This window comes from Theropithecus gelada, chromosome 8, assembly GCF_003255815.1.
Source record: "Theropithecus gelada isolate Dixy chromosome 8, Tgel_1.0, whole genome shotgun sequence".
NCBI lineage: Eukaryota > Metazoa > Chordata > Mammalia > Primates > Cercopithecidae > Theropithecus > Theropithecus gelada.
The window spans coordinates 35,090,372-35,116,665 of NC_037676.1; positions in this window are offsets into that span (position 1 = coordinate 35,090,372).

Here is a 26,294-nt window from a genome sequence, read left to right on the forward strand (position 1 = left end):
TTATTCATATAGCCTCTCCACATGGCTGGCTACTTGGTGCTTCCTAACAGCAAGGAGGTTTCAAGATAGATTCTTATATGGTGACTGGTTTTCCCTGAACGTGTATTTCAAGAGACCAATGCAGAAATTTCATGGCATGTTTATTTTTACCTAGTCTTGAAATTAACCCAATACCACCACACAGGACCTGGGAACTATGGTTCATAGGAAGTGAGGGGGCTCCTTTTTAGAGACTAATGACTGCATTTGTCATTATTAAAATATGTCATTGCTTGACTTTGGTAGACTCTTGCTATAACCATTTCAATGAGATAGTCAACAGAATTTAAAATCCACTTTCAAAAGAGTATCTAGAATAATAATTTGAAATCTGCGTTAGAGTCTACCCAACAATTTAACCAATTATTTAGTTATTGAATATTCATTATCTACTGTGCACTGGAGACTGTGCTGGATACTGGTGAATTCTGGTAGATAAATTGGGTAGATACCTGAGGAAACTGAAGCCCAGAAGATTTGAATAGAAGTGTACTGACCTCTCCAACACAGCTGAGTCAGGTGCCCATACAATGCAATGGCATTGAGAATACTTACTGATACAAGAAACAAGGCAAAAAAACCAGAAATCTTGTCATGGATTTTTATAACTAGTACTAAAGGCATATGCTGTAATGTACTTTGTAGTTTGACACTGAAAACTCGAGTGATGAATTTGTTATGTTTAGTAAAAAAATCCTTGATATTGTCTCTTAAAATATACCTCAATCCAAACCACACTTACAAGTATTGTGCTAAATGAAAGGGTTTCTAAAACTTTCCAAAGTGCCAGAATCATCTAGAGGGCTGATTAAAGCACAGGTGACTGGGCCCTATCCCCAATTTCAGATTCAGTAGGTCTGGGATAGGGCCCAAGCATTTAAATTCTATCAAATTCCAAAGTCAGGTTGAGGCTGCTGCTAAAACAACCACACTTTGAGAAGTACTGCTGAATGATGTTGAAGAAAGCCAGAGATGAACAGAGGTTTAAGCAGTGAAGACAGATTTATTCAAAAAAACTATTGCAATAGGGGACGAGAAGTTCTAGTGTAGAATTGGACTCAATTCCAAAGAAAATCATAACAAGTGGGGATTTCTAACTGTATTAATCTGTTCTTACACTGCTATTAGGACATATCCAAGACTGGGTAATTTATAAAGGAAAGAGATTTAATAGACTCACAGTTCCACATGGCTGAGGAGGCCTCACAATCATGGCAGAAGGCAAAGGAGGAGCAAAGGCATGTCTTACATGGCAGCAGGCAAGAGAGAGTGTGCAAGGGAACCACCCTTTATGAAACCATCAGATCTCATGAGACTTACTCAGTATCACAAGAATAGCACAGGAAAAACCCACCCCCATGATTCAGTTACCTTCCACCAGGTTCCTCACACGACATGTGGGGATTTGGGAGCTACAATTCAAGATGAGATTTGGGTGGAGACACAACAAAATCATATCAATAACAAAGGAACAAGTTGAGGAGGTAGGGCACTGGTGGGTCATCAAAGCTGTGAGGACTTCTGGTTGAACCAACCTAACAGGATTCTTGCTGCAGGAATGCCAGGGTAATTTGATATCATCTGGGGATAGCAAGGATGAAGAATTTAATCAGGGATCAGCTACCGAGGGTGGGGAATTCTCACCAAATGGACTTAGCAAGATTTTTGCTAAAATTGAACTCTACAAGGAAGTACACAAATTTTCATTTTTAGGGACAGGGTTCAGGGGAACTGGACTCAGATTTGGTCAAACAAAGAGTCTTTGTCAATGGTTATCCACAGTGGAGAACAGTGGTGAAAAACATAGATATGAAATCAAACAAGACCTCTGGTAAGCCTTAAGTGTGTTAATCTTTTTATCTTAGTTTCCTGATCTTTACAGTGTGGATAATTAATATTAGCTACTGCCTAAGATTATTGTGTGGATAAATTATATGTGTCAAAAGCTAAATAAATGTTCATCATACTAATAATTATAATCCTGTAAAGGATGTAGTCCAATTCTCACGCATCTTACCTGAGGGGCTGTTGTGTATTTTGTGTCGTGTACATTGGATTTCCTGCAGTCACCTTCCAGACTACAAAACTGACCACTCAGCTTGGTGCCTTTCCCTGGCAACTTCAGAAGGGAAGATCTAATAGAGATTTCTCACGATCTGTCTTCTCCCTTGTACGTAGTGCATAAAATCTAGAAGCTAGGTATTTAAAATAATATACAGAATCAAAAATAAATCTTACTGTTTTCAAGTTAAACTCCTCCTGGGCTTGGTATTAAAAAAGAATTAGGTTTGCATTAGTTGAGCTTTGCAGGATGCCCTGATAATACCTCAGCAATCAAAATGTAATTATAAAATAGGGATGTTTAAATTGCCGAATATATACATATGTTTTTCTATTCAGTCTGAACTATAACAGTGAAGCATGTGAATACATTAAGGTGAAGATGACAAACCAAATTCCAAATCACTTAGCAAGCTGTCTGGTTAAATGCAGGATAGTAGGTTACAATAACAAAACATCCAATAATAAATAAATCACAGCATATTGTCTTGATTATCTATAAATGTTATAACCCTTGCTAAAAGGACTTTCTTCTCCAATAACATAATCCTTGCTGTGAGGCTGTTGGGAGTGGATAGGACGGAAATGCAATGCTTCTGCTCTTTTTTACATTGTACCATTGCTTCACCTACTGGGTCTTGCTCAGTTCCTTCTGTGCCTCAGTGTACTTACCCATACTATATTAAAATTTTTGAACATATTGCAAAATAAAAAATCTCAAGGCTCACAAACTTCTTATACAAAAGGAAAGGTTAAACTGGGAGACTGAGTCATGCAACACTCTCTTACAAATGAACAGTGGTTACTAACATTACGCCTTAGCAGATCCCTACAAAAGGTAAAAGGCCTCAGGGATCTAGGAAGGACCACCCCCACAGATCATCCATAAGTAAATTCTTTGCTGGTCTCCCTAAACAAGGACATACCAATTATAACTTTAGGTCTACAATCCAAGTCTAGCTCCTGGAACTAAAGTCTGTTTGATTCCACATAGATAATGTTGCCTTCCCAGGTGCAGGACAAAGACTAGACTAATTCTTCCACCTACCAAGAGATGTCTGTATAATTGACCCTTCTTTTACTGCCTTTTTCTCTTCAAACATTCACCTTCTCTTATGTACAATGTAGATAGATTGACTGGGTACTAACCGAGGTATCACAGGAATGTAACCATTCATCTTACATCTTACTTGCCCCTCTGGCTACATGCCTTTCCTCCATTTAAGGAAATGTATACATACTAAACCTCCTGAAAACTTCTCCAGAAAAACAACCACAAGGGTGGGCATGGTGGCTCACACCTGTAATCCCAGCACTTTGGGAGACCTGAGTGAGAGGATCCCTTGAGCCCAGGAGTTTGAGACCAGCCTGGGCAATGTGGTAAAACTTCATCTCAACAATAAATACAAAAATTAGCTGGGCATGGTGGCATGGACCTGTAGTCCCAACTACTCAGAAGGTTGAGGTAGGAGGATCCCTTGAACCCAGAAGTTTAAAAGTGTAGTAAGCCATGAGCATGCCAGCCTGGGTGACAGAGTGAGACCCTGTCTTAAACAACAGCAACAACAAAAAGAAAGGAAGAAAAGAAAAAAGAAATGCAACCATAGATGTCTCTGTGGTTCCTGCGTTTCCTGGACGTGCTTTAATGCTGACTTAACAAAACTCGATGATTCAGATCTTTGCCTCGGTCACTCGTTTTGGTTGCCATTATTGTTTGTCGAACAACAGTGAAGCAAGATGCTCAGTAGAAAAAGTTCCCAAGAGTCAAAAGAGTCTCAGAAAGCAAGCCCTACCTTCTTCTTTGAGTCAAGACACATATTAGCAGTTGAAAGGCTCAGAATCTTTGTTGCGAAGAAACTAGTGTTTTTCAACTATGCTAGATTGCTAGATCATGCATATTTCATAGCAAATGAATGGCCACAGACTACACTTTTTTGGGGAATGCCACCCCAAGTTCTAATTGTCTCGCATTTAATAGGTTGTAGAAGTTCATGAACTGTCATCAAGGTTTCCTTTTCCTGCAAAACTGCCATTTAAAAATGTGGCAAAATAAAGGCATTCCCAAATAAAAACGAGGAGAATGATTTGCTAGTATATCTGTCCCACCAGAAAGTCAAATAGACTGAAAGAAAATGACACCAGATATTAGTTCAAATACACAAGTAGGAGTGAAGAGCAGGAAAATGACCAATGTGTGGGTAAGTATAGAATACTCTTACTATATATGCTTTTTTCTCATAATTTCTTAAAAGTACCCATAAGATTGTTTAAAGCAATGATTATGGCACTGTATTACTATGCAATATATATGAAAATAATAGCAGAAAGGAAGTAGAGGGATGGAGCTATATTTATTTTTAGAATGAGGTCAGTATTAATCCGAAGTATGTTGATTACATATGGTAATCCCTAGAGTGAACCACTCTGAAAATTAATTTAAAACTTAATGGCTATCTCAAACTAAAATAAATGACTTTGAGTAACGTCAAAGTAATTTAAATGGTTTACCAAAAAATATTGATCTAGCACAAAAAAGGTAGTAAAAAAGAAACAGTGAAACAACAAGAAAAATTAGAAGACATATGGAAAGCAAATAGCAAAATGACAGACATACATCCAACCATATTAATACTTACATTAAATATGAATGCACTAAAGATTCCAGTCAAAAGACACAGATCATCAGACTAGATTTAAAAAAAGAAACAAGTTCTAATGATATGCCTTGTGCAGCAGACATAATTTAAATTGAAAGACACAGACAGATTGAAATTTAAAAGATGGAAAATGATATACATGCAAACAGTAACCAGAAGAAAGCTAAGCACCTATATTAAAAGAGTGGTGGAATAGTTTCATTTTAAGATCTATATTATAAAATTCTAGAAACCATTTTCTTTGCAAATGTTTAAACATATAATTGAAAATCTATTAATAGATGTATTATTAAAAAGTACAATGGGATACAATATTTTTAAAAATATATTTTTTTACAGGTTATAAAAGTAAAAATGTTTGAAGTCTGCTCTTCTATACAAATTTGCTTATTGTAGACAGAAATAAGCTAAGTTTCATGGGATTCTGATTTATTCAAATTTGTACAATTTATAGCAAAGTAAATATTAGAAGATCTACTCTCTCTATATCCTGTACTTCTTATGTGCCTTTAAAGAGGCACATAGGATAATGATTAAGTTCATGGATTTTAGAGCTATATTTAAAAAATTCTGACACCAGCCTTTGTCAGCTGTGTGGCCTTGGAGAGTTTTCTTAACCTCTCTGTGCCTCAGTGACCTCATCTGTAAAACAAGAAAAATAATGGCAGGTACCTCACAGAAGTTTTATGAGGTAATGCATATAGCGTACTTAGAACCATTCCTGGTACATGGTAAGTACTCTATAAATGTGAGTTATTTTATTTTATTTTATTTTTTCCTCACTCTGTTGCCCAGGCTGGAGTGCAGTGGTGCAATCTCAGCTCACTGCAACCTCCACCTCCTGGGATCAAGCAATTCTCCCTGCCTCAGCCTCTTGAGTAGCTGGGATTACAGGCGCCCATCAACACGTCTGGCTAATTTTTGTGTTTTTTAGTAGAGACAGGGTTTTGCCATGTTGGCCAGGCTGGTCTTGAACTCCTGACCTTAGGTGATCCGCCCGCCTCGACCTCCTAAAGTGCTGGGATTACAGGCGTGAGCCACCGTGCCTGGCTGTGAGTTTTTATTCAGAGTTTTGAAACATTCAGATGAATGTGCGACAGACAAATCATGGTCACATCTGCCAGCACATTTCCGCAATGCAGGCACAGATTTCAGCGCTCCTGACTCAGATGTTGAATCTACATCTGGACATCAAGTCGTTTTAGTAGTCAGCATTACAGAGACTGAGATGCAAAGAGGCAGCACTATAGGGAAAGTCTTGCTAACAAGATAATAGGTGCTGAACTCAGCAAGTTTTGCTGTTATTGCTGATGAAGGGGAGACAGTGCAAAATGTGAGATGTGGGACACCCAGAGGAAAGTCAGAAGGACACACAAAATTTATGGCTTGCTAGAACACTAGAAATGGAATACTAGGTCGGCAGTAAGACCAGATGGCAACTCACTGACCTCCGAAATTCTCTTTGTAACAAACAGCTTTTTTTCTAGCCCTCTAGTGCCCCAATCCCTCCCTAACCTCTACGTGCCTCGTTCACAGTCCCTCAGACACAAGCCACATTCTCTTGCCTCTGTGTCTTTGCTCACACGGATGACCAGTCCTGGAATGCCTCTCGTTCTCTTAGTACCTTTCATCTCTCACCTTTTGCAACCTGCTTAATAGGGTGCAGTTCATCCAGCTGAGGACTTAATATGTCTTGAACCCGGGGTTGTGCACTCAGATTACAAGTTCACCCAATTTTAGGATCAAGTGTGAGAGAATGCCCTTATCACACTTGATTTTGATTGTGTACAATAGAGGTGGGCGCGAGTGTTCTGTGAGTGCAGACAAGAGTGTCTTACCCAGCCTGGGGGTGATCCACAACCACCTCCTGAATGGTTTGGTAAGTTGTAGTTAATTCTATAAATAAAGGGGAGAGGCAATTGTTATAACACACGCAGAGGTCAGACAGGAGGGTATGGCACGTTCATTACCACCCGAAAGCAGAGCAGTTGGTGTCAAAGTAAACAAAATGGAGCTGAAGAGATGGGAATGAGCCAGTTCATGAAGGAGCTTAAAATGGTGAATGCTTGCTAAGGAATTTGTATTTTATTGTGACAATCATGAGAAGCCACAAATAATTTTAAGCAGTACAATAATTTGATCAGATTTGTATTTCAGAAAAAGAGCTTTGACAGCAGTATGAAGAATAAATGGATTAAAAGAATGGGGATGAGAATAAAGTCAGTAATTCATTTAGGAGGCTATTAAAAAACATCAATAGAGGAAAGATAAGGGCCTAAACTATGGCAGTGATGATGAGAAAGGGAAAACTGAATCAATTTGAGAGACACTCTGGGAAAAATCCGTGTTCCTTGAGATCTAATTGGATATGTAAGATGAGGCAGAGAGTGAAGTGAAATGCAAGATGACTCTCAAATTTTTGCTTTAGTAGCTGCAGAGATGGCAGCACCACTCTCCTGAGAGGGTATATTGCAAGTGTGATAAGATAATAAGACCATACTTGAGCATGTTAAATTTAAGGTTCATTTATTGGACAGGCATGGTGGCTCATGCTTGTAATCCCAGCACTTTAGGAGGCTGAGGTGGGTGGATCATTTGAGCCCAGGTGTTCAAGACAGGTCTGGGCAACATGGGGAAACCTCATCTCTACAATAAAATTAACCAAGCATGGTGGCATGTGCCTGTAGTCCCAGTTACACAGGATACTGAGGTAGGAGACTCACTTGAGCCCTAAAGGTTGAGGCTGCAGTGAGCCATGATTGTGCCACAGCACTCCAGCCTGGGTGACAGAGTGAGACCCTGTCTCAAAAAAAAAAAAAAAAAAAAAAGATTAATTTACTTATTCATTCAAAAATATTTGTAGAGAACTTCCTAAATGCCAGAGAGTACATTCGGCACTTGGCATGCAGCACTGGATAAAACAAACAGAAATTTCTTTCCTCATGAAGCTCACTGCAGTAGGATATCTGTGGACATCCTAGTAGGTGATTGATTGGTTCCGGAGCCTAGATGAAAGTTTGAAAGCCCGGCGCGGTGGCTCACACCTGTAATTCCAGCACTTTGGGAGGCCAAGGGTGATGGATCACTTGAGGCCAGAAAGTTTGAGACCAGCCTGGATGGAAATATGGTGATACCTCATCTCTACTAAAAATACAAAAAATTAACCAGGTGTAGCAGCACACATTTGTAATCCCAGCTACTTGGGAGGCTGGGGCAGGGGAATTGCTTGAACCTGGAAGGCAAACATTGCAGTGAGCTGAGATTTCACCACTGCACTCTAGCCTGGGTGACAGAGCGAGACTCTGTCACAAACAAACAAACAAACAAGAATAGGCATTTGTAGTTCAAAAAACAAAATCAAAACAAAACAGACAAAAACTTACTGTACAAAGATACAATTTAGCAGAAACATTTAGTTTAGCAGCAGTATTTAGGCTAATGTGAGTAAAAAAAAATTCATATAATCATCAAAACAGATAATGACAACACACCCTGCAAGGTGAGTCAATATGTGGCACTAGGATTCAGGTGATGATGCCACTCTCACCTAGAGAAGGCTGTGTACCACACTTCAAGTGGGATGTAGACAGACTGGAGGACACAGAAAAGAGTGACACAGCGGGTAGAAGAACTCACAATTACCTCTAATGAGGAAGGGTTTGATCAACTTGGGGTGGTTAGCCTGCAAACGCGGATAATGACAATGGTCTTCATATGGCTTGCTCTATTATAGCTACAAGGGGGATAACAAGTATCAATGGCAGGAAGATACAGGAAGATTTCGATCATAAGAATGTTGATATCTCATGCATGTCCTAAGATATTACCCTCAGATGTGATGACCAGTCAGTGTTCTCCAGAGAAAAAGAACCAATGGGATGTACATGTAGGAGCCATTGCCTTTGGGCCCCTGAATGTTCGCTGATAAATCAGTTCAAAAGAGGCTCATTCATTGGAGAAGGGCACACAAATTTATTTGATATGTATACATGAGAGCCTTCAGAATGATGACCCAATGATAAGGAGAAATTATCCATTTGTATGCGTAGGTTCAATAAATATGAATAGCCATATAGAAATAGGATTGGACAAAAAGTGTATGCCCTATTGCTACAAGACTGAGGAGGGAAACTGAGAAAGGCCTGTCTGTCTAGATTCTTCTTGGCCTCTCTGAGCGCATTCTTTTGCCCTGGGTATGGGGCAGGACCCTTTCTGAAATGGAGGTCTTACAACCTACAGTCAAACAAAGTAAGTCAGATCATTTCTTTATGGCCAGTTTATACCTAGGAAGGTGTGTGTGTGTGGGGAAATTAGACCAATATTTCTAGGTTTTATGGCTGGCTTTAGGGAAAAGGGGCTCTGCTTTCTATGATGTGCCTTGAGGAGTAAAAATTCTAGCTTTTATGGCTAGCCTTGAGGGAGAGAGACAAGACTGAGAGACAGGAAGGCAGGAAAAAAATCAGATAAAAACTTTTGCTTCTGAGAACCTTATATTGGGTATTGTTTTCTAAACCCCAAGATAAGTCTTCATAGAAAAAGGTGTATTCTAGAGAGTTGGCCCATGTGATTACGGAGATTGGCAAGTCTTAAGATCTGCAAGGTGAGTCATCCAACTGGAGACCCACGAGGGTTGCGGATGTAGCTCCAGTCTGAGGATCAGCTGGCTCTACACTCAGGGAGAGCTAATGTATCAGTGCAAGTCCAAAGGCAGAAAAAAAAGCTAATGTCAAAGCTTGAGGGCCATTAGGCAGAAAAAGTAAATATCTCTTGCTCAAGGAAGAGTCAGCCTTGAGATTTGTTCTATTTAAGCTCTCGACAGATTAGGATTAGGGATTGGACGAGGCCTTGCCCTGTTAGGGAGGGCTATCTACTTTACTCAGTCTACTAAATTAAATGTTACTTTCATCCCAAAAACACCCTCTAAGAAACACCAACAATAGTGTTTGACTGACTATCTGGGTGCTCCCTGGCTCAGTCAGGTTGACACGTACAATTAACCATCACAAGTGAGAATTGTTTCTACCCGGAGACTGATTGATTGATTTAAATCTAGGTGTAGACAGCATGGTCAGAATTTTCAGTCAAACTAAAAAAATTCATATCTGGGTGGTGATTCAGACATAGTTCAAACAAACTCCAAACTTCTAAAAATAAAGAAAAGTCTCAACGTGCTCAGAAATCTCGTGAAGCCCAGGCAACCATGCCAGAATTGATCAAGATTTGAAACGGTGCACTGCATTTCAAGATAGTTTTCTAAACCGCTTCTCACACCTAGAATACCAGCAAAAGGCACACTCTGCTCTCATCAGCTCAAATTTTATTTGCCATTTTTGTCTTTCCTATTGTTTCTTCTCATGGACCAGTCCCAGAAAACAGAGAAGAAAAATGAAATGTGAGCATTTAAAATGTATTTTTAATTAGAGGACTTTTATAGGATCCAAGGAACTGTAAATCTCCCAGCTCTGACAGTGCCCCAGTTCCCATTTAATCTTCATATCTCCATTTCTAGTCAGCTGTGCGTGCAGATGTTGAAATCTTGTTTGTTTATCATGGGGCCAAGAAGATTTATGGTTGGGTGCATGTTCGGCTGCCTTCCCTGCCCTCCTGGCACAGCTCCTGAGCCGCACAGCACGGGGGACACTTAAGCATGCTTGATGGGAAAGTCAGTCCCACATGTCCCCTGCAGTTCTCATCTGGTGATTTTTCAGCTTCTGCTTTGGTTGAAGTTAAGGTAATTACAAAGTTATTATTTGTCATTTTCATTATCTTTGGGGTCAGAAAGACATCTGTTGAAAGTTAGCATCATCTGTCATTTACTCCAGCTGGCGGTCAGCACCTGAGTAGACTTAAAAAGTGAGGCAAGGGGCTGGGTGTCCATGGAGAGTAGCTCCGTGCATGTCTGTGTGTGTGCATGTGTGTGTATGTGTGTGTGTGTATGTGTGTGTGTGCATGTATGTATGTGTGTGTGCGCGCATATGTGTATGTGCGTGTGTGTGTGCACACACACAAGCACAAAAGAACCCAACCCTGCAGTGAAGAAACCTGTGCTTTCTTGCAACATCAGTAATGATGAGCTGTAAAGAAACAGGGAGTGCCACTGTCCACAATATTCCCCACGTTTTTGAATCACTCATCTGGGAAAAGTAATGAAGTCAGATGAACTATTCATAGTTTCCTTCCTGCCGGGCTTTTTTTTTTCCTTAACATGCAGCACATAGTTCTCTTTCCAGGGTGGAAATGAGAAGATGGTCTGGGGTTAAAAATACTATTTTATTCAATGAAGAAATATAAGTGATGTATGTGGTCTGTCCTGGACTTTTGAGTCAGCAAACCACCACAGTGTTTACACATTCAAAGTTATCAGTTGATCCTTCAGTTCAAGGCCAGCATTTTTTTATTTTGAAGGGTAAGAAAGAAAATAGGTTAGGCTGTAGCCAAAGAGCAGCCATAGTCAGCATGTAAATGAATGTGTGCATCTGTGTTGCAATGAAACTTTATTTTTTTGAGGCAGAGCCTTGCTTTTTCACCCAGGCTGGAGTGCAGTGGTGCAATCATAGTTCACTGCAGCCTCAAACTCCTGAGCTCAAGCAATCCTCTCACCTCAGCCTCCTAAGTAGCTGGGATGATAGGTGCATGCCACCACTCCCAGCTTTTTTTTTTTTTTTTAATTTTTGTGGAGACAGAGTCTTATTATATTGCCCAGGCTAGTCTCAAATTTCCTGGCCTCAAGTGATCCTCCCTGCCTCGGTCTCCCTAACTGATGAGGTTACAGGAATGAACCACCATGGCTGGCAATAAAACTTCATTTACCAAAACAGGCAATGGGGTCAGATTTGGCTCATAGGCCATAGTCTGTGAACCCCTGATTTCACTGACATTCCGCAAAGCTTGACCCTGAAGAAATAGGCAATAAAATAGAGGCTTGTGATGGGATTGTAGAGCAAGAAGAGAGAAGAGCAAGGAGTCCTATATAAGTTCCCCAGGCATTGGGCTTGTTGTGATGCCCCAGATTCCCTCTGAGCAGCATGTTCACCCCAATCTTTCCCTAAAGCTTATACCTACTGATGCAGACCAATCTTCTTTCAGGATGATGCTTTACAACTCCAATTTTGTTTTATATGCTCTGAGAAGATAAAATATTGGTACAGATCTTTCTCTTAGCACCATGAAAATGTGGGTGATGTTCAAAATTCCTTAAAGCTTAGCATTCAGAGATTCAGAATATGACTTCTGTCTGAACTTAAACGACGGATCGTTACGGTTTTTGGATCACCTCACTTACCAAAAGGAAAACCAGAAATTGTGGGTGTGTTAATACTCTGCTCCTTTGTTAGGTGGGAAGAATTTTGCTTAATCCTCAAAGAGGGAAAATGAAATCTTTACAGATCAGTGAAGTTAGTCCAGATGTCAGTGCAGAGAATGATGATATGCTGGACTGAAGACCAGAGCTCAGCCTTCAGCGTGTACAGCATTCAGCAAGATTTAGAAAGTGGGGCATAAACTTTTAGTTCATTTTCACAAATGCCTTTACCTTTTCTCATAGGTTCATTTCAATTTGATCAGTTTGGGGAATATTATTCTGTTCCTTTGGATTTAGGGATTTGATTCTATTCTACCCAAGATGTTCTTCAAATTAGTATGAAGCAGGACTCGCTTGAGCTTTCCTAAAATAACAAATTAACTAAAACCAAAGAAGTTTACAAAGACCCTAAGACTAATAAAGCAAGAATAAAGAAAAGAGCTAAAATTTAAGAATAAAGTTAAAGATGATCCATATTTAATATATGTATTTTTTTCCACTGATAAATTAGTTCTGAAAAACTTTCTCTTCCTATGGGGTCAGAAACTGGGGAGCTTGATAGATTTACAGTAAGATGCAAAGCAGCATCCTTTACACAAATAACACTAACCAATATGCTTACATCAACTCCATTGGGTTTTCCAGGTATATGGTTGAAGGTTTATGTGGACCAGCTGGAAAAGGGGCTGCAACCTCCTAATGAACATCTGCTACTTTCCAAACTCAGCCACTCATTATGAAGGTTGTGGACACACTAAAAAGGGCTATAAAAGAAACAACCATTATTGTCCACTTGGGATTGGGAATAAATTGCTTTAAAGAAGATATAAATATGTTAAATTTACATAAATCAGAAAAAAATTTATGTATTTTGGGGACTAAAAATTTCTTAACAAGCCCTTTGAGATGCTGCTTTTAACATCAATTAGCTTTATTTAGTACAGGCCAGTAAAAAAGGGCCTCTTAATAAAATGCCTTAGCTATAACTCTGACTATATTCCTTTAATAATGTTTCAATAAATCAGAATAGGTATGGATGAGCTATTGTAAATGTAAGTAGAAATGTGATTATTTTTACTATTGTATGAAATGCTTTGCCTACGTTAGACATTTGGTACTAGCTGGCAGTAGATTGATTGCTACAGGACTCGTAATTGATATAAATGTTATATGTTGGCATTAATTGCAATCCCATATAAAATACTGATTTAGAATAAATTGAAAAATAATTGAAAGGTGAAAAAACTTGACATTTTGGAAGTTGAACAATTTACATATATTTCACCATTATGTCAAATTCTTTATTTCATATGCTAAAATTAAAATAATTGACAGGAATTACTTTAAGAATATATATCTAAAATACAATTTCCATTTAAAAAATAAAACTTGAGTGGTTAAATCTGTCTTTCCTATTGGGAATAGTTGGGATGACTAACAGGCATGGCCATTCAGGAAAATGTTAGCTCAGAGATATCTCACACTTCTTCAGTTATGAGATAAATAAGAGAGTTACACAGTCATGGGCTCAGTTTTACTTTACTGGGTTTATTATCAAAAGTTCAAAGATATTGATAGCATGTAGAAATAATTATTAAAAGCCTTTCCAACACATAATTTGCATTATCGACCAATTACAATGTAAATACTTTAATTGAAACAATTATCAATGGAGACTGCAAAAGCTCAATATTGTATAGATTGACTATTAATTTGTTAAACAAGGATTGCTTGCTTAAGGCTTATTCTGTATATTACATTGTACTGGGAGCAATGGAAGTCAACAGTGAGATATGATTTACGGTACCCTTACCAGCAAGCCTGGAACTAATTCATCTTTATATCATACATAATGGCTAAAACAGTTTTAATAATAACTAATAGTAGTTATAAGCATTACTAGTCGCTATTTATCAAAATTTATCAAATTTATCCAAATTTCCATATGGAATCTACTGGGAACACACATGTAGATAAAAAAACAATGAACCTAAGGCTCAAATACGAGAATGATCTAATGAATTTAAAACTAGAAATTGTGAAACTGCCTCTGCAAAGATTATGACAGCCAGAGAAGACTGCCATGGCTGACTCTATCGTGCTTCTAGTCTCACAGGCTGGCTATCCTCCTTCACTCCTGGGCACAGGCCAAGCTAACCGTGGGAGGAATTTAATTCATAGTTTAACTTGAAAGCAATGATGATAATAGTCCCTCCCTAAAACTGATGCCCTCCTCCTTCAAGTACTGAAACTGCCTTGGTAAGACTAATGAAAGCCCACGAGATAAGGATTATTGGAGGGGCCTGAATTCTGCTAAGAAACAGGGAGCGCTAAACAATAACCAGCCATTGTCCCATAGTTCGTTCATTTTCTTTCTTTCTTTCTTTCTTTCTTTCTCTCTCTCTCTCTCTTTCTTTCTTTCTTTCTTTCTTTCTTTCTTTCTTTCTTTCTTTCTTTCTTTCTTTCTTTCTTTCTTTCTTTCTTTCTTTCGTCTATCTTTCTGTCTTTCTCTTTCTTTCTCTCTTTCTTTTCTTCTTTCTTTCTTTCTCTTTCTTTCTTTCTTTCTCTCTCTCTCTCTCTCTCTCTCTCTCTCTCTCTCTCTTTGTTTTCTTTTTTTTTTTTTCTTGAGACAGTCTCGCTCTGTCCCAGGCTGGAGCGCAGTGGTACGATCTCAGCTCACTGCAACCTCTGCCTCCCGGGTTCAAGCGATTCTCCTGCCTCAGCCACCCAAGTAGCTGGGATTACGGGCATGCACCACCATGCCCAGCTAATTTTTGTATTTTTAGTACAGATGAGGTTTTGCCGTGTTGGCCAGGCTGTTCTCAAACTCCTGACCTCAGGTGACCCATCCACCTTGGCCTCCCAAAGTGCTGGGATTACAGGTGTGAGCCATCATGCCTGGCCCTTAGTTTTTCTATAATCTCTTACTGTTCAGGAGTCATGTGGCCAGAGTTCACAAAGTTTCTGACTTCTCCAATTGTTCCTGTAGATAATCCCACTATTGTAGAACCTAAGATTGGTCTTTTCAGATATTTTTCAGACTTTTGCATTCTGGGAAGTCACTGACCCCACCCGGACTTGTGACTCGTGACTGAATTGGCCCTCTGGCCCTCACCCAGAGGTGGATTCAGTGCAAGAGGAACCATTTTCCACACCCTTATGATTTCATTGAGAACTGATCAGCAGCACCCATTTCCTAGCCCCCTGCCCACCAGATTATCAATAAAAACCCTAGCCTCTGGGTCTCAGAGAGGCTGACTTGAATAATAATGAACTCCTGTCTTTCTGCTTGACTGGCCTTTCACTAAACAAACATTTTCTTTACTGCAATAACACTGTCTCGGTGAATTGGGTTTATCTGTGCAATGAGCAAGAAGGACCCATCAGGCAGTTACAACTGGGCTATATAATATGTTTAATAAGGTGATATGTGTACTCTGCTTGACCTCTGATACCAAAGAATTTTCATTTTATGCTAATGTTTTATTTACTAATTAATAAAAAAATGCACATCTCAAAGACACTAAAGGAAAATGTGCTATATATGTCCCTCCAAAAGGAACAATACACATTATTTCTTATTATTCTATAATAGATTTCAAATTCTTAACTATACGAGTCTTTTTTTTTTTTTTTTTTTTCGCTTTTTTGAGATGAAGTTTCACTCTTATTGCCCAGGCTGAAGTGCAGTGGCACGATTTTGTCTCACTGCAACCTCCACCTCCCGGGTTCAAGTGATTTTCCTGCCTCAGCCTCCCAAGTAGCTGAGATTATAGGCATGCGTCACATTGCCTGGCTAATTCTGTATTTTTAGTAGAGATGGGGTTTCACCATGTTGATCAAGCTGATCTCAAACTCCTGACCTCAGGTGATCCACCCGCCTTGGCCTCCCGAAGTGCTGGGATTACAGGCATGAGCCACTGTGTCTGGCAAGAGTCTTCTTTAACCTTTAGAGATATGTGTGCAGGTGTCCTTGCTCTGGGTCTATGTGGCTTTAAAGATATATGTTTAAAAAGAATGTGACAAACTGATAAAAATCTGGGAAGTCATAAGCCATGTACTCAAATAAGTTTCACAGATTTTCTGAGCATAAAAGAGCACACCTGATATTTTCTGTATAACCTAAACCTTACCCTTGCTTGAGGAAATGGCTCCTCATTGTTTCTTTTGTTGTTATTAAGATAACTGTGTTTCTCTTGCTTTCATCTTCTCTTTCATGGCAGGGCTTCAAAGTCCTGCATCAATACAAATGCATGTAAGTGCAGGATACTTGGAATGTCCAGACTACAGGAACAAAGGACATAGTTTCTCATTTACATGCCCTGGAATGTGAGAAGTCAAGGTGGTATAAGGCAGAGTTAGTGACTCAGGCATCAAGATACTTGTATTCCTATGTTAGCTTTGCTAGTACTCACCTTTGGACCTTGAACAAATCCCTTAACATCTCTGAGCTTCAGTTATGTAATCTATAAGATGATCTGATTACTAGCATGCAAATCTCAGTTTCTAATACCACTTGCCAGTAAAATGAACCAGTGCTACTAAGAAAAATGGCTGATTTGAGGACTGAGGCAGGGAATATATCAAATGAGCCTGGAACATCTTGTAGTGCCAGAAAGAAAAAGAGAGCTCCAAGAAGTAATACAGGGACACAGGAGTCAATTGAAAGAGCTCCCAGTGGCTAAAATTAGAACTATTTGAAATATATGTGTGTGTGTGTATATATATACACATATATAATATAGTATTGAATTATAATCCAAAGCATAATGTAAAGTATAAACTACCTATCTATGAATTCATATTGATATAAATAACTAATTGAATGAATGAATAAATAAACAGATAAATAAGAGATAAGATACAAATTGTCCTTGCAAAAGAATTCCAAATAATTTATATAAATTTTCCTCCCTCAAGGACGTAGAGCATAACTAACCTACCCCTGAAATGTGGGCTGTACTTTGTACCTTCCTCCCAAGAAGTACAAATGAAACATGGAACAAAAAAGTAACTTTCCAGTGCAGAAACCTGGCAAGCATTACTCAACATAATCAAGGGTAAGATCATCAGTGATAAGTCATGTTAATAGCATGTACCCTTTGTATGGTATAATGAGAAGGGTACTTTATCTTTGTAGATGTAGAAGAGAAAAATAATTTTCTCCTTCACCCTTAATGAGTTCCTAGCTGGGATTTCCTTTATGAAAAGACAGACAAACAAGAGGAAAACAAACATGAGTTTAATATAGGTACACCAGAGGTATACATCAGGAGTCATATTCTGAGAGATATCCAGAGCCATGAGTAAATCTTTGGATTAGAACTCAAAGAACTGTCTTAGACATCAGGCTAAATACCATCATTCTCTGAAACAAAGAAGTGACTGGGGAAAGTCCCAGTTAGTTGTAAAACAAAACCTTATATTGTAGATTTAAATTTATGCCTTCTCCACTGATAACAATCTCTAGTGATTTAGTCATGCTTCTCTTCCTAGTGCAGAGGGGAAGACACCCTTACAAATGGAGATTTCCTTTATATGTAAATTTTTCATACAAACCAGTAACTTCTCAGAGCTTCTCCTGTGTCTACAGTTTCTCAAAATAACAGCTCAAAATACTCTCCATGCTAAAGAGGCTTCCTTTGGAGCAGCATATTCTGGCCCCTAGAGTCGTATTTTAGGGCGCTATATTCTGAGCTGTGTCCTAGACTTCTTCTTTAAAACTCATAATCCCAGTGTAACCATGAGAACAAACATCAGACAAACTCTACTTGAGAGAGTCAACTTAAGAGTAATGAGGTTCGTAAATTTGGAAAGAAGAGCTTTATTTCTCATATAAAGTGTTACAGCCTGCAGGGTGGCCATTCTGACCAGCAGGAAAGCACAGCCTCTGGTCAGAAGCCAGAAAGAGGCACTTCAAGGGAGGAACACAGGGGACAGAAATATATGCAGTGTAGAATGGCCAAGTACACATATTCAATAAGCTGTAGGAGGATCCAGAATATTTGTGAAAGGAGAAATATGCAGATGGCCAGCTGAGCTTTGTGCTTCTTCATGGGTCCCATGTATAAAAGATGGCTGTGTTAGCACGATCCTGGGGCGGAGTTCTTGGCCCTCTGATTTCGAAGGTGAAGCAGAGGACACAAAAATTCTCACTGTGCATCCTCTGTAGACTGACCAGAACCACTCTGTAGTCAGTTGGCAGTCTCTTATCAGGAAGAAATGCTGGTCAGTTCTGTCAAAAATTGCAAAAGGAAGGAGCAGCAATGAGGCTTGGTTGAAACCAGGTGTGGAGTCTTTTGCAAGGGCTTGTTTCTGTTTAGCCATTAGGGAAGAAATCGTCAAAGTGGTTAGTGAGAGAAAGAGTATGAGGTGTACTCAACCTCCCATCTATCTCATGGACAGGAAGTCCATTTTCAAGATTTTTCTGGGGTCTCCTTGGTCAAGAGCAGGTTTGTTCAATCATTTGGTGGCTTAGAATTTTATTTTTATTTCTTAAGTGACATACTACAAAATACCTAACTAGTATTCTTCAAAACTGTCAGGACCATGAAAAATAAGGAAAGTCTGCAAAACTGTCACAGTCAAAAGGATCCTTAGCAAATAATGTGTTATTGGTAGCTTGATGGGGATAGTATTAAATCTATACATTACTTTGGGCAGTATGGTCATTTTCACGATATTGATTCTTCCTATCCATGAGCATGGAATGTTTTTGCATTTTGTTGTGTCCTTTCTTATTTCCTTGAGCAGTGGTTTGTAGTTTTCCTCAACGAGGTCCCTCACATCCCTTGTAAGTTGGGTTCCTAGGTATTTTATTTTCTTTGTAGCAATTGTGAATGGGAGTTCACTCATGATTTGGCTCTCTGTTTGTCTATAATTGGTGTACAGGAATGCTTCTGATTTTTTGCACATTGATTTTGTATCCTGAGACTACTGAAATTGTTTACCAGCTTAAGGAGATTCTGGGCTGAGATAATGGGGTTTTCTAAATATACAATAATGTCATCTGCAAACAGAGACAATTTGACTTCCTCTCTTCCTATCTGAATACTCTTTATTTCTTTATTTTGCCTGATTCCCCTGACCAGAACTTCCAATACTATGTTGAATAGGAGTGGTGAGAGAGGGCATCCTTGTCTTGTGCTGGTTTTCAAAGGGAATGCTTCCCACTTTTGCCCATTCAGTATGATATTGGCTGTGGGTTTGTCATTAATAGCTCTTATTATTATTGACTTTCTTCACAGAATTAGAAAAAAACTACTTTCAATTTCATATGTAACAAAAAAAGAGCCCATATAGCCAAGACAATCCTAAGCAAAAAGAACAAAGCTAGAGGCATTATGCTACCTGACTTCAAGCTATACTACAAAGCTACAGTAACCAAAACAGCATGGTACTGGTACCAAAACAGGCATATAGACCAATGAAATAGAACAGAGGCCTCAGAAATAACACCACACATCTACAACTATCTAATCTTTGACGAATCTGACAAAAACAAGCAATGGGGAAAGGATTCCATATTTAATAAATGGTATTGGGAAAACTGACTAGCCATATGTAGAAAGCTGAAATTGGTTCCCTTCCTTATACGTTATACAAAAATTAACTGAAGATGGATTAAAGACTTAAACGTAAGACCTAAAACCATAAAAACCCTAGAAGAAAACCTAGGCAATACCATTCAGGACATAGGCATGGGCAAAGACTTCATGACTAAAACACCAAAAGCAATGGCAACAAAAGCCAAATTGACAAATGGGATCTAATTAAACTAAAGAGCTTCTGCACAGCAAAAGAAACTATCATCAGAGTGAACAGGCAACCTACAGAATGGGAGAACATTTTTGCAATCTATTCATCTGACAAAGGGCTAATATCCAGAATCTACAAAGAACTTAAACAAATTTATAAGAAAAAAACAAACAACCCCATCAAAAAGTGGGCCAAGGATATGAACAGATACTTCTCAAAAGAAGACATTCATGTGGCCAACAAACATATGAAAAAAAGCTTATCATCACGGGTCATTAGAGAAATGAAAATCAGGCCGGGCGCGGTGGCTCAACCCTGTAATCCCAGCACTTTGGGAGGCCGAGACGGGCGGATCACGAGGTCAGGAGATCGAGACCATCCTGGCTAACATGGTGAAACCCCGTCTCTACTAAAAATACAAAAAACTAGCCGGGCGTGGTGGCGGGCGCCTGTAGTCCCAGCTACTCGGAGGCTGAGGCAGGAGAATGGCGTAAACCCGGGAGGCGGAGCTTGCAGTGAGCCGAGATCGCGCCACTGCACTCCAGCCTGGGTGACAGAGCGAGACTACGTCTCAAAAAAAAAAAAAAAAAAAAGAGAAATGAAAATCAAAACAACAATGAGATATCATCTCATGTCAGTTAGAATGGTGATCATTGTAAAGTCAGGAAACAACAGATGCCAGAGAGAATGTGGAGAAATAGGAACGCTTTTACACTGTTGGTGGGAGTGTAAATTGGTTCAACCGTTGTGGAAGACAGTGTGGCAATTCCTCAACGATCTAGACCCAGAAATACCATTTGACTCACCAATCCCATTACTGCATATATACCCAAAGGATTATAAATCATCTACTATGAAGACACATGCACATGTATGTTTACTGCAGCACTGTTCACAATAGCAAACACTTGGAACCAACCCAAATGCCCATCAATAATAGACTGGATAAAGAAAACGTGGCACATATACACCATGGAATATTATGCAGCCATAAAATAAGGATAAGTTCATGCCCTTTTGCGGGATGAGGCTGGAAACCATCATTCTCAGCAAACTAACACAAGAACAGAAAACCAAACACCGCATGTTGTCACTCATAAGTGGGAGTTGAACAATGAGAACACATGGACACAGGGAGTGGAACATCACACAACAGGTCCTGTCGGGGGGTGGGAGGCTAGGGGAGGGAGAGCATTAGGATAAATACTTAATGTAGATGACAGCTTGATGGGTGCAGCAAACCGCCATGGCATGTGTATACCTACATAACAATTCTGCACGTTCTGCACATGTATCCCAGAACTTAAAGTATAAGGAAAAAAAGTTGATTGCGTTAGATAAATAATTTTTTTTTAATGTGGTATTTTGAATGAGATCCTGGAACAGAAAAAGGAGGTTAAGGAAACATAAATGAAATATATATAAATCATAAAGTTTAGTGACTAAAATATATAAATATTGCTTATTATTTATGGTAAATGTGCTGTAGTCATGTAAGATATTAACAACAGAGGAAATTAATATGAGATATATGGAAAATCTCTGTACCAACATTGCATAAATTTAAAACTATTATTAAATAGTTTTTATATTTTATAATATAAATATTTTTCCTGTAAATTTAAAACTATTATAAAATAAAATATTTATTTAAATATTTTTAAATGATATGGTTGGACTAGATTTTACATATTACCTTTTTATTGTTCTGTGACTTTAATACCTGACTAATTAAAGTGTTATTCCTTTGTGCATTTGAGCCAGAATAAATCTATTTGATAATGTATAGTTCATTATAGAGGACACAGAGGAATCTTGTGTCCTCAACTGTCTTGTCTTCCTAGGCCCAAACACTGAATTCTGAATACATGTTGATTACATGGAAAAAAAATGGTTATGATGATCATTTTCCCCCAATAAATAAATAGAAACAGATTTTGATTCAGGAAATAAAACTGTTCTTGTTTTATTATACACTCTTTTCATCCTTAAGAACCCCCCTCTGCTAACAAATAATTGCAGTTTTTGAATGCATAGCACATACATTCACATTATAAGTCTATTAAAAAGTCTATTAAAATTTTGTGGCTGGGCATGGTGGCTCGTGGCTGTAATTACAGCACTTTGGGAGACCGAGGCAGGTACATCCTTTGAGGTCAGGAGTTCGAGATCATCCTGGCCAATATGGTGACACCTCTGTCTCAACAAAAATTAGCCTGTTGTGGTGGCACATGCCTGCAATCTCAGATACTCAGGTGGCTGAGACAGGAGAATCACTTGAACCCAGGAGGCAGAGGCTGCAGTTAGCCGAGATTATGCCACTCCACTCCAGCCTGGGCAACAGTAAGATTCTGTCTCAAAAAAAACAAAAACAAAAACAAAAAAACTTTGCATTGCAATAGTTTCTTATGCATACTTTATACGTAACACAGTCATGTGCTACATAATGGTGTTTTGATCAACAATGGATCACATATATGATGGATGTCCCATAAGATTATAATGGAGCCGAAAATTTCTTGTCACCTAGTGATGTCATAGCCATCCTAATGTGATAGCAACGTGCGTTACATGTTTGTGATGATGCTGGTATAAACAAAGTTACTGAGCTGCCAGTCTTAGAGATGTCTACCACTTACAGTTATATACCGTACCTAATACTTGATAATGATAATAAATGACTACATTACTGGTTTATGTATTTACTATACTTTTTACTGTTACTTTACAGTGCACTCCTACATATATATACGTATGTGTATATGTGTGTGTGTGTGTGTGTGTGTGTGTGTGTATATAAAATGAACTGTGAAACAGCCTCAGGCAGGTCTTTCAAGAGGTATTCTCAAAGAAGGCACTGTTATCACAGGAGATGACAGCTCCATGCCTATTACTGCCCCTGAAGACCTTCCAGTGGGACAAGATGTGGAGGTGGAAGACAGTGATATTGATGATCCTGACTCTTTATAAGCCTGGGCTAATGTATCTGTTTGTGTCTTAGTTTCTAACAAAAAAGTAAAGAAAAAACTAAAATATCTTAAAAATAGAAAAGAGCTTATAGAATAAGGATATAAAGAAAGAAAATATTTTTGTATAGCTGTAAAATATGTTTGTGTTTCAAGCTAAGTATTATTACAAAAAAAGTCAAAAAGATTTAAAGAATTAAAAACGTTATAAAGCAAAACGTCACAGTAAGCTAAGGTTAATTTGTTATAGAAGAAAGATTTAAAAAATAAATTTAGTGTAGGCTAAGAGTGCAGGGGTTTATAAAGTCTTCAGTAGTGCACAGTAATATTCTAGGCCTTCACCACTCACTCACTGACTCAGAGAAACTTCCAGCCCTAGAAACTCCATTCAAGGTAAATGCTTTGATATGGTTTGACTGTGACCCAACCCAAATCTCATCTTGAACTGTAGCTCCTATAATCCCCACATGTCATGGGAGGGACCAGTGGGAGGTAACTGAATAATGAGGGCAGTTTCCCCTATGCTATTCTCATAATATTAAGTTCCCAAGAGATCTGATGGTTTTATAAGGGGCTTCCCCTTTTGCTTGACTCTGACTCTTCTCTCTTCTGCTGCCATGTAAAGAAAGATGTGTTTGTTTCCCCTTCTGTTATGATTGTAAGTTTCTTGATGCTTCGCCAGCCTTGCAGAACTATGAGTCAATTACACTGTCTTCCTTTATAAATTATCCAGTTGCAGGTATGTCCTTATAGCAGCATGAGAATGGACTAATACATGCTTTATATAGGTGTATCATATTAAATCTTTTTTTACTATATTTTTACTGTACCTTTCCTATGTTCAGTTATATTTAGATAAACAAACACAACACTGTGTTACAATAACCTACAATATTCAGCACAGTAACCTGCTGCACTGGTTTGCAGCCTAGAAGAAATAGGCTATACCTAAGTATGAGGGAGGCTGTACCATCTAGGTTTGTGTAAGTACAGTGTATGATGTTTTCACAACAAGGAAATGGCCTAATGACACATTTCTCAGGAGGTATCTCTGTTGTTAAGGAAAAAGACATTGTAACGATAACCAATTTTTAGTGTCACAACATAAGCAAATTCATTCACAGTCCTCACTCTTACTTTGGCACTTGGGCAGCTTAGTCCTGGAGGTAGTAGTTTGTAAGGCGTAAACTTTCTGCAAGTCTTGGTGCCAGGGTTACTTGAAGGACTAAACTAGGCTAAGCTCTGTGGTAGCTGGAATGGATCTGCTGACTTCCTTTAGTGGCAGAAATTTGAGAAGCGGGAAGGAGTTGAGGAACCTCTTAGATACCTTCAAGCAAACTAGTATACCTAATTAGAAATGGTGTAATCTCCCTTTCCTTTCCTGCATGATTATAAATAGGAAGAGGATTTTAGAGGCAATATATTTATAAGGTAAAAATTTGACCTTGGAAATACTTCAGGATTTCTGATTTCTTATGGTGACTTTGCTTTGTGACTGAGACTCCATCGTGCTGGGCTTCCCTGTCATCTCCATATCCTCATGGATCTCTAATTTCTCTACTCCAAGGCATGATTAGCCAAACCCTGTTTTCTCCCCTAGAAGTACTACAGGGATGAGTAAGTGAGGTTCTGTTGGGGGCTTTGTGAAATATGATCTATTTAAATGTGAAGATATTACTAAAATCACCACCACATAGTTGGCAAAAGGCAAAATCTCAGAGCAGCAGCTATATCTGCCAATCATTTCAGAGAGACTGAAATATGCTGCCCAGTGGAGCAGGACCCTTGCTTTAACTGAGATGAGAGAAGAAGAAAAAGAAAAAAAAGAAGTATGAAAAAAAAAAGAAGAAAGATTTCTCAACGCGGTGGCTCAAGCCTGTAATCCCAGCACTTTGGGAGGCTGAGGCGGGCAGATCACCTAAGGTCAGGAGTTCAAGACCAGCCTAACCAACACGGTGAAACCCAGTCTCTATTAAAAATACAAAAATTAGCCAGGCATCATGGCGGGCACCTGTAATCCCAGCTACTCGGGAAGCTGAGGCAGGAGAATCACTTGAACCCGGGAGGCAGAGGTTGCAATGAGCAGAGATTGCACCACTGAACTCCAGCCTCAGTGACAGAGAGAGACTCTGTCTCAATAAAAAATAAATAAGTAAAAATTTAAAAAAAGATTTTGAAAGTACTATTATAATGGAAAGATAAAAGCAATAGTTGAGGCACATATTTATTTGTTTACTTTTCATGAAATCATCTGTAATCACACTTTTTGTCTATTTGTTTTGAATTAATACTCTTCCTTGGTAAAGTTGTTAAATCCTACTACACTGACTCAAAATTGGTAACAAATGAGATTAAGATCAGCTATAATTTACCCTTGCAAAATCTCTGTATTTTTCATTTGCTTAAAATAAATCTATGTATCTTCATTAAGTGGTCCCAAATGGTTTAAACTATTTAAGAGAATAAACTTTTTGAGAGAATTATAAAAGTCATTGGAAGCTTCAGTTTTATTAACCTTAATTTCAATTTATTTTAAAATCATATGCTTTAGTTTAAAGATTTTCCCCAGCAACATTTTGCCCCTGGTGTCCATGTGGTTATAAGTACCAACATAATAACACTGTCAATATGAAAGTACCCTAAAAGTCAGCTCTTTTCATACTTCATATTCACCTTGGCCCAAAGTATTAGTATTAGTATTTCTGTGTGTGTGTTTTGAATGTTAGGGTACTGAACTCATATGGCTTTATTTTACCCCTTTTGAATGCTTAGGGTTTTATGATCGAATGTTTGGGGTGGTAGTAGCCAAAAAAGTTTTATTTCAATCAGAGACTGCTTTCATGGACAGAATTCTCATCCCATTTCTTGCTTGAGAATCCAATCTGCATGGTATCATAATATGACTCTTTATGGAATTGCTTGTGTTAGTCAAAGAAAGAGTTAAATAAACAACTGAGACTATATTAATGAGTCTCTATTGACTTGGAACAGTATAGGCTGGGAGTGACATCTTTGTAGTTACATGCATCTTCATTTTATGTTTGATAAAATCGGTTCCAGGAGAACACCAAATGGCTCATCCAAGCCCCTCAGAGCCAGTCAGGTGCATCTGAACCAGGTAACCCCAAAACATGCCTCATGTGCGTTGGTGCTTCTAATTAACGGTTGGGACCTTCCCCAAGCTCTTCTCTGCCATTCAGGCCCACTACTAGTTGCCACTATTTAAAAGCTTCCTGCAAGTAGTAAATTACTGTCGGAGAACAATAACCTCTATGCAGCTGCTTTCACGGGGGCTGCTTGAACATCTGGCACAACTATTTCATCTTCAAGGGAGGAGCAGAGATTGGCGAAAAGTCTTCAAGGCATATGCATATCACATCTTTGTTTTCCATTGAGCCCTATCCTCATTTTGCTGGTGTCATGCATTTCTGCTGTTGCCTGAGAAGCAACTCTTTACCTCACTTTAAGAACCTGAATTTGAATGCATGAGGTTAATTACAAGAAATATTGGTA